General features: G+C 58.9%; 1 non-coding gene across 1 annotated transcript; it reads right to left on the reverse strand.

Annotated features, from left to right (window-relative positions):
- Positions 1 to 2,785: 2,785 nt before the first annotated feature.
- On the reverse strand, positions 2,786 to 2,904 carry LOC131863253 (5S ribosomal RNA). Its single transcript, XR_009362185.1, has one exon. It is a non-coding gene; the product is annotated as a 5S ribosomal RNA (ribosomal RNA).
- Between the last annotated feature and the right edge of the window lie 5,959 nt (positions 2,905 to 8,863).

Here is an 8,863-nt window from a genome sequence, read left to right on the forward strand (position 1 = left end):
TTTTCACTATCTTTCAAAACGGAAATTTTAAAATCTCCTTTTTTTTTTGCCTTTTCTGGAAATTAGTGAAGGCAGCGCATCAAAGGTGCGCACCTCGCTGCCCACCTTGGTGTGCTCTGAGGTGCGCACCCGGGAGCGCTACGAAGTGTGCTCCAAGGTGCGGCGTGCACGTTGTCGGAGCCCGGTTTGCCCCGGGTGCGCACCTCGCCTGCACCTTGGCCGGGGTGGGCACCTTGGCTGGGTTTGCCCAGGGTGCGCTCCGAAGCGGGGTTACTGGAGCGCCCCCTCTTTTTTTGTCAGAGCGTTTGGTGGGGTTTCTCGCATTGGCTCTTCCCAGGCCCGGTTGTTGGGTGCGCTCCCACCCTGGCGCGCGCGAAGTTGGAAGTTGGGTTAATTGCCCGGGCGCGCACCTTCGCCAGGGTGGGCACCTTGGTGCGCACACCTTGGCTGGGCTGCGCACCAGGGCGGGCTCAAGATGGCACCAGCATTCCCTTTTTCTCACTATCTTTCAAAACGGAAATTTTAAAATCTCGTTTTTTTTTTGCCTTTTATGGAAATTAGTGAAGGCATCGCATCAAAGGTGCGCACCTCGCTGCCCACCTTGGTGTGCTCCGAGGTGCCCACCACGGTGCGCAACGCCGGTGCGAACCCGGGAGCGCCCCGATGTGTGCTCCAAGGTGCGGCGTGCACGAAGTCGGACCCCGGTTTGCCCCGGGTGCGCACCTCGCGTGCACCTTGGTGCGCACACCTTGGCTGGGTTGCGCGGCCTGGTGGGCACCATGGTGCGCACCAAGGAGCGCTCCGAAGTGTGCTCCAAGGTGCGGCGTGCACGAAGTCGGAGCCCGGTTTGCCCCGGGTACGCACCTCGCGTGCACCTTCGCCGGGGTGGGCACCTCGGCTGGGTTGCGCGCCCTGGTGCGCACCAAGGAGCGCTCCGAAGTGTGCTCCAAGGTGCGGCGTGCACGAAGTCGGAGCCCGGTTTGCCCCGGGTGCGCACCTTCGCCGCGGTGCGCACCATGGCGTGCACGAAGTCGGAGCCCGGTTTGCCCCGGGTGCGCACCTCGCGTGCACCTTCGGCGGGGTTGCGCGCCCTGGTGGGCACCATGGTGCGCACCAAGGAGCGCTCCGAAGTGTGCTCCAAGGTGCGGCGTGCACGAAGTCGGAGCCCGGTTTGCCCCGGGTGCGCACCTCGCGTGCACCTTCGGCGGGGTTGCGCGCCCTGGTGGGCACCATGGTGCGCACCAAGGAGCGCTCCGAAGTGTGCTCCAAGGTGCGGCGTGCACGAAGTCGGAGCCCGGTTTGCCCCGGGTGCGCACCTCGCGTGCACCTTCGCCGCGGTGGGCACCATGGCGTGCACGAAGTCGGAGCCCGGTTTGCCCCGGGTGCGCACCTCGCGTGCACCTTCGCCGGGGTGGGCACCTCGGCTGGGTTGCGCGCCCTGGTGCGCACCAAGGAGCGCTCCGAAGTGTGCTCCAAGGTGCGGCGTGCACGAAGTCGGAGCCCGGTTTGCCCCGGGTGCGCACCTCGCGTGCACCTTCGCCAGGGTGGGCACCTCGGTGCGCACACCTTCTCAATGTTTTCTTGCCTTTTCTGGAAATTGGTGAAGGCAGCGCATCAAAGGTGCGCACCTCGGTGTGCTCCGAGGTGCGAACCCGAGAGCGCTCCGAGGTGCCCACGAAGTCGAAAGTCGGGTTAATTGCATTGTTTTCCCCGGGTGCGCTCCGAGGTGCGCAACATCGGCGCGCACCAAGGAGGGCTCCGAAGTGTGCTCCAAGGTGCGCACGATGGCGTGCACCTCTGGTGCGCACGATTCGGAGCTCGGTTTGACCGGGGTGCGCACACCTTGGCTGGGTTGCGCACCTTTTGTGCGCTCCAAGGTGCGCACGAAGTCGGAGCTCGGTTTGCCCCGGGTGCGCACCTTCGCCAGGGTGCGCACCTTGATGCGCACGCCTTGGCTGGGCTGCGCACCTTGGTGGGCGCCATGGTGCGCACCTTTCGTGCGCTCCAAGGTGCGCACGAAGTCGGAGCTCGGTTTGCCCCGGGTGCGCACCTTGGTGGGCGCCATGGTGCACTCCGAGGTGCCCAAGATTGGTGCGCACCAAGGAGCGCTCCGAAGTGCGCTCCAAGGTGCGCGCGAAGTCGAAAGTTGGGTTAATTGTCCGGTTTGCCTTGGGTGCGCACCTTGCGTGCACCTTCGCCAGGGTGGGCGCCTTGGTGCGCACACCTTGGCTGGGCTGCGCACACCTTGGCACCCGCGTTTCCTTCATTTTAAATTTTTTTTTTTTACAATCTCTCAAGTGGGAAATTCTATAATCTCAACTTTTTTTGCCTTTTCAGGAAACTTTTGAATGGAGCGCATCATTGGTGCGCTCCGAAGTGTGCTCCAAAGCTCTCTCCAGCTGCGTGCACCTGCCCCGGCCGCGCACCCGGCCCCGCCCAGCTTCGCTCACCTGTCCCGGGCGTCTGGTGCGGAACCTTAGAGTAAGAAACATCACCGTGCACCTTGGCCAACGTGCGCGACTCGACCGAGCGCGCACTGGCCGAGGTGCACACCGATTTCACCTGGGTGCGCGCGCAGCACCTCGGGCGCACCGGGGTGCGCGCACAACGCCCGGGTTGCACCGTGGCCTGTGTGCTCGGGGCGCCTCGGGTGCGCGCTCGGTGTCGCCCCCGCGCGCGCGGTAGTGCGGGCAGCGCACCCCGGCCCGGCCCGGCCCCGACGAGAACGCAAACGGGCAAAAGGTTTATTCAAATAGCATTGCGACGCCCGGCGAAAAACTAAAAAAGGGTGCAACACCGGGACTTCCCGGGAGGTCACCCATCCCAGTACTACTCCGGCCCAAGCGCGCTTAACTGCGGAGTTCTGATGGGATCCGGTGCACTAACGCTGGTATGATCGCACCCGTTATGAGCTTGTCGCAGTGTGTACTTAGCAAACCGCGACCCACGTGCGAATCCACCCCGGCCACCCACCCCCGTCGAGGTGCACACCCTCCCTCGCGAAGTGCGCCCCGTTCGCCAAGTGTGAGCCCTGCCCGGGTGCGCGCACCTTGCTAGGGCGTCGGGTGTGCACCCGGCCCGGCCTACGTGCGTGCACCTGGAGGGGGCGTCGTGTGCGTGCAGTGTCCCGTCTGCAACGCGGTGCCCACACACCACCTCGGGCGCAACGACCTGCGCTCACATGTGGGCCGAGTGCACCTTGGTGCATGTTCGGGGCGCCTCGGGTGCACGCTCGATCTTGCCCCGGTGCACCAAGGCGCTCGGTTTGCCCCGGGTGCGCACTTGGTGCAAGGTGGGCACCCAAAATAGGGATCAAGCACCAAAACACAAGTTTCGGGATGCAAAATGGGACCCAAGGACCACAAATGCGTTCCAAGACCCATGATGGGTCCACGAGAACAAAAATGTGTTCCGAGACTTAATAAACAAATATTGGGTTTTAGGAGAAGAAACATGCTCTGATGCCCAAAACGAGAATCGACCCCGAAAAGGCCACAGGCCAAAAGTGGGATGCGAGACAAAAAAAAATGGGACCCGAGGACCAAAATTGGGTTCCCAGGTCGAAGACAGGGCAACCGGACAAGAAACGACCTCTAAGGCTCGAAATGAGTCCCGACGACTAAAACTTGACAAGAAGCACCCATCAGGCACCCAACTCGACACCCATGGGATGCCGACCCACCCGGGCTTCCACCTAGCACACCTTGGCACCCACCCACCCTCGCACCCAACCTCGCACCCAACTTAGCACCTTTGAACCCACATTGGCACTCACCCTGACCCTGGCACCTTGGAACCCACATTGGCACTCACCTTGACCCTGGCACCCACCTTTGCACTCACCTTGGGACCCACCCTGGCTCCCACCTCGGCACCCACCCAGACACCCACCTTGGTTCCTTGGCACCCACCTTGGATCCTTGGCACCCACCCCGACACCCACCTTGGCACGCAACTTGGCTACTTGCCACCCACCTTGGCTCCTTGACGCCCACCCCGACAACCACCCCGTGACCTACCCTGGCTAGGGTTGGTGCACACCCACCCTGGTGCCCACCTTGGCACCCACCCTATGACCCACCTTGGCACGCACCTTAGTACCCACCCCGTTACCCACCCTAGGACCCACCCCGTGACCCACCTTGGCCAGGGTGGGTGCACCCACCCTGGTGCCCACCTTGGCACCCACCCATCCTAGCACCCAGCCTGTGACCGGGCTTGGAACCCAACCTTGCACCCGCACCCGTCTTGGCCAGTGTGGGTGCGCACCCATCCTGGCACCCACGTTGTGACACACCCTTTAACCCACGCACCCTAGCACCCACGTTGGCACCCACCTTGGAACCCAACCTAGCAACTTGGCACCCACCCCGTGACCCACCTTGGCATCCACCATAGCAGTCGCCGACTTGGCACCCACCTCGGCACCCACCTTGACACTTGTGGACCCACCTTGCCACTCACCCTAGCATCGACCCATCCTAGCACCCACCCTGGCACCTTTGCACCCTAGCACTCACCCATCCTAGCACCTAACCTGTGACCCACCTTGACACTCACCCTCGCACCCACCTTGGAACCCAACCTAGCACCCACCCACCCTGACACCAACCCTAGCACCTACCCACCCTTGCACCCACCCTGTGACCCATCTTGGCACCCACCCATCCTACCACTCAACCTATCACCCACCTTCTCACCCACCTTGGCATCCACCTTAGCACCCACCCACACTGGCACCTTGGCACCCACCTCGGGCAAGGTGGGTGCACACCCACCCTGGCACCCAATTTAGAACCCACCGAGCATGTTACCCACCTTGGCACCCACATTGCAGCCCACCCTAGTACCCACCCTATGACCCACATTGGCATCCACACCCTAGCACCCAGGCACCTCGACACCCGCCTTGACACCCACCCTAGCACTGAACCTGTGACCCACCTTGGAACTCACCCTAGAACCCACCCACCCTGTGAACCACCTTGGCATCCACCTTAGCACCCACCCACCTTGGCACCCACTCTAGCACTCACCCATCCTAACACCCAACTTGTTACCCACCTTGGCACCCGCCCTCGCGTCCACCTTGAAACCCACCCTAGCACCCACCCACGCAGGAGCCCACCTTGGCACCCAACCTAACACCCACGCATCCTGGCACCCAACTTGTGACCCACCTTGGAACCCACCCTAGTACCCACCTTTGAACCCACTATATCACCAACCCACCTTGGCACCCACCCTATGACCCTCTTTGGAATCCACCCTAGCACGCACCCACCCTGGCACCCACCATGGAGCGCACCCTAGCACCCACCCACCTCGGCACGCACCTCAACACCCACCTTGGTGTGCGCACTGCGCCAACCTCTCAAAGACCCTATGTGGTGCGCTCCAAAGTGTACACCTTTGGTGCGCTCCAAGGTGCGCACCTTTGGTGCACACCGAGGTGCACACCAAAGTGTGCACCGAGGTGAGCACCAAAGTGCACTCCAGGGTGCACACCAAGGCGTGCACCTTTGGTGCGGTCAATGCAAACGAATTCGGAAGTTGGGGTCGATGTCCTAATCGCTGCTGCAGACTACACGTATGAGAATCGGACAAATAGCTTTATATAGGGGAGGTGTTGCGTTTGATGGGTCGACTCCCCTGGTTGTGTGCACTGCACCAACTTCAAAGACCCTGTCTTGTTTAAGAAGTCAAAAGTTGGGGTGGATGTCCTAATCATTGCTGCAGTCTACGCATGTATGAGAATCAGACAAATAGCTTATATAGGGGAGGTGTTGCATTCGGTGGGTTGACTCCCCTGGTTGTGCGCACTGCGCCAACCTCAAAGACCCCGCATAGCAGAAGAAGTCGGAAGTCGGATTTTGGTGAGCACCAAGGCGTGCACCTTTGGTGCGGTCAACGCAGACGAATTCAGAAGTTGGGGTGGATGTCCTAATCGTTGTTGCAGGCTACACATGTATGAGAATCAGACAAATAGCTTATATAGGGGAGGTGTTGGGTTTGATGGGTCAACTCCCTTGGTTGTGCGCATTACGCCAACCTCAAAGACCTTGTTTTCGTTAAGAAGTCAAAAGTTGGGGTCAATGTCCTAATGGCTCCTGCAGGCTACACATGTATGAGAATCGGACAAATAGCTTATATAGGGGAGGTGTTGGGTTTGATGGGTCGACTCCCCTGGTTGTGCGCATTACGTCAACCTCAAAGACCTTGTTTTCGTTAAGAAGTCAAAAGTTGGGGTCGATGTCCTAATTGCTCCTGTAGACTACACATGTATGAGAATCAGACAAATAGCTTATATAGGGGAGGTGTTGGGTTTGATGGGTTGACTCCCCTAGTTGTTCGCATTACACCAACCTCAAAGACCTTGTTTTCGTTTAGAAGCCGAAAGTTGGGGTCGATGTCCTAATTGCTCCTGCAGGCTACGCATGTATGAGAATCAGACAAATAGCTTATATAGGGGAGGTGTTGGGTTTGATGGGTCGACTCCCCTGGTTGTGCGCATTGCGCCAACCTCAAAGACCCTGCATTGCGGATGAAGTCGAAAGTCAGAGTTTGGTGTGCTACAAGGTGTGGTCGAAGGTGCTCACCTAGGTGTGCACCTTTGGAGCACAGGAAAAGTGCCCTCCAAAAGTGCGCACCTTTGGAGTGCACAAAAGTGCCCTCCAAAAGTGCGCACCTTTGGAGCGCAGAAAAGTGCCCTCCAAAAAGTGCCCTCCAAAAGTGCGCACCTTTGGAGCGCAGAAAAGTGCCCTCCAAAAAGTGCCCTCCAAAAGTGCGCACCTTTGGAGCGCAGAAAAGTGCCCTCCAAAAAGTGCCCTCCAAAAGTGCGCACCTTTGGAGCGCAGAAAAGTGCCCTCCAAAAAGTGCCCTCCAAAAGTGCGCACCTTTGGAGCGCAGAAAAGTGCCCTCCAAAAAGTGCCCTCCAAAAGTGCGCACCTTTGGAGCGCAGAAAAGTGCCCTCCAAAAAGTGCCCTCCAAAAGTGCGCACCTTTGGAGCGCAGAAAAGTGCCCTCCAAAAAGTGCCCTCCAAAAGTGCGCACCTTTGGAGCGCAGAAAAGTGCCCTCCAAAAAGTGCCCTCCAAAAGTGCGCACCTTTGGAGCGCAGAAAAGTGCCCTCCAAAAAGTGCCCTCCAAAAGTGCGCACCTTTGGAGCGCAGAAAAGTGCCCTCCAAAAAGTGCCCTCCAAAAGTGCGCACCTTTGGAGCGCAGAAAAGTGCCCTCCAAAAGTGCGCACTTTTGGTGCGCACCAAGGCGCTGGTTCGGTCGTTGCAGGCGAGTTCGGAAGTTGGGGTCGATGTCCTGAGCGGAGGTGCAAACTACACAGGTGTCGGAATCGGACAAATAGCTTATATAGGGGAGGTGTATGCTTCGATGGGTCGACTCCCCAGGTTGAGCGCACCGCGCCAACCTCAAAGACCCTACGGTATGGATGAAGTCGGAAGTTGGGTCCGATGACCGATTCGATTAGTAGGTATGCTCATGAGGTCGGAATTTGGGTCCGATGACCTGCCATGTGCAGGAAGGCGAATGTTGACACTGTGCGTTGCAAGGTGCACACCAAGGCGCTGGTGCGGTCTTTTTAGTCGAGTTCGGAAGTTGGGGTCGATGTCCTGATCGGAGGTGCAAGCTACACAGGTGTGGGAATCGGACAAATAGCTTATATAGGGGAGGTGTATGCTTCGTTGGGTCGACTCCCCGGGTTGAGCGCACCGCGCCAACCTCAAAGACCCTACGGTATGGATGAAGTCGGAAGTTGGGTCCGATGACCGATTCGATATGTAGGCATACTCGCGAGGTCGGAATTTGGGTCCGATGACCTGCCACGTGCAGGAAGGCGAATGTTGGCACTGTGCGTTGCAAGGTGCGCACCAAGGCGCTGGTTCGGTCGTTGGAGGCGAGTTCGGAAGTTGGGGTCGATGTCTTGATCGGAGGTGCAAACTACACAGGTGTGGGAATCGGACAAATAGCTTATATAGGGGAGGTGTATGCTTCGTTGGGTCGACTCCCCGGGTTGAGCGCACCGCGCCAACCTCAAAGACCCTACGGTATGGATGAAGTCGGAAGTTGGGTCCGATGACCGATTCGATATGTAGGCATACTCGCGAGGTCGGAATTTGGGTCCGATGACCTGCCATGTGCAGGAAGGCGAATGTTGGGACTGTGCGTCGCAAGGTGCGCACCAAGGCGCTGGTGCCGTCGTTGCAGTCGAGTTCGGAAGTTGGGGTCGATGTCCTGGTCAGAGGTGCAAACTACACAGGTGTGGGAATCGGACAAATAGCTTATATAGGGGAGGTGTATGCTTCGATGGGTCGACTCCCTGGGTTGAGCGCACCGCGCCAACCTCAAAGACCCTACAGTATGGATGAAGTCGGAAGTTGGGTCCGATGACCGATTCGATACGTAGGCATATTGGCGAGGTCTGAATTTGTGTCCGATGACCTGCCATGCGCAGGAAGGCGGAATTTGGGTCCGATGACCGAGTTGATGGCGTGCCATGCGCAGAAAGGCGGAATTTGGGTCCGATGACCGAGTTGATGTTGATGGCCCGCCATGCACAGGAAGGCGGAATTTGGGTCCGATGACCGATTTGAAGGCGTGCCATACGCAAAAAGGCGGAGTTTGGGTCCGATGACCGAGTTGATATTGATGGCCCGCCATGCGCAGGAAGGCGGAATTTGGGTCCGATGACCTGACATACGCATGGAGTCCGACTCGGGGGCCGATGTTCGATTCGATGACTTGCATTGTGGGTAAAGTCGGAAGTTGTGGTCTTTGACCCGATTCGATGACCAGACTTCGGCTGCTTGAGAATCGGACAAATAACTTATATAGGGGAGGTAGTGTTCTCGAG

The sequence above is a fragment of the Cryptomeria japonica genome, unplaced genomic scaffold (assembly GCF_030272615.1).
Source record: "Cryptomeria japonica unplaced genomic scaffold, Sugi_1.0 HiC_scaffold_58, whole genome shotgun sequence".
In the NCBI taxonomy this organism is placed as follows: domain Eukaryota; kingdom Viridiplantae; phylum Streptophyta; class Pinopsida; order Cupressales; family Cupressaceae; genus Cryptomeria; species Cryptomeria japonica.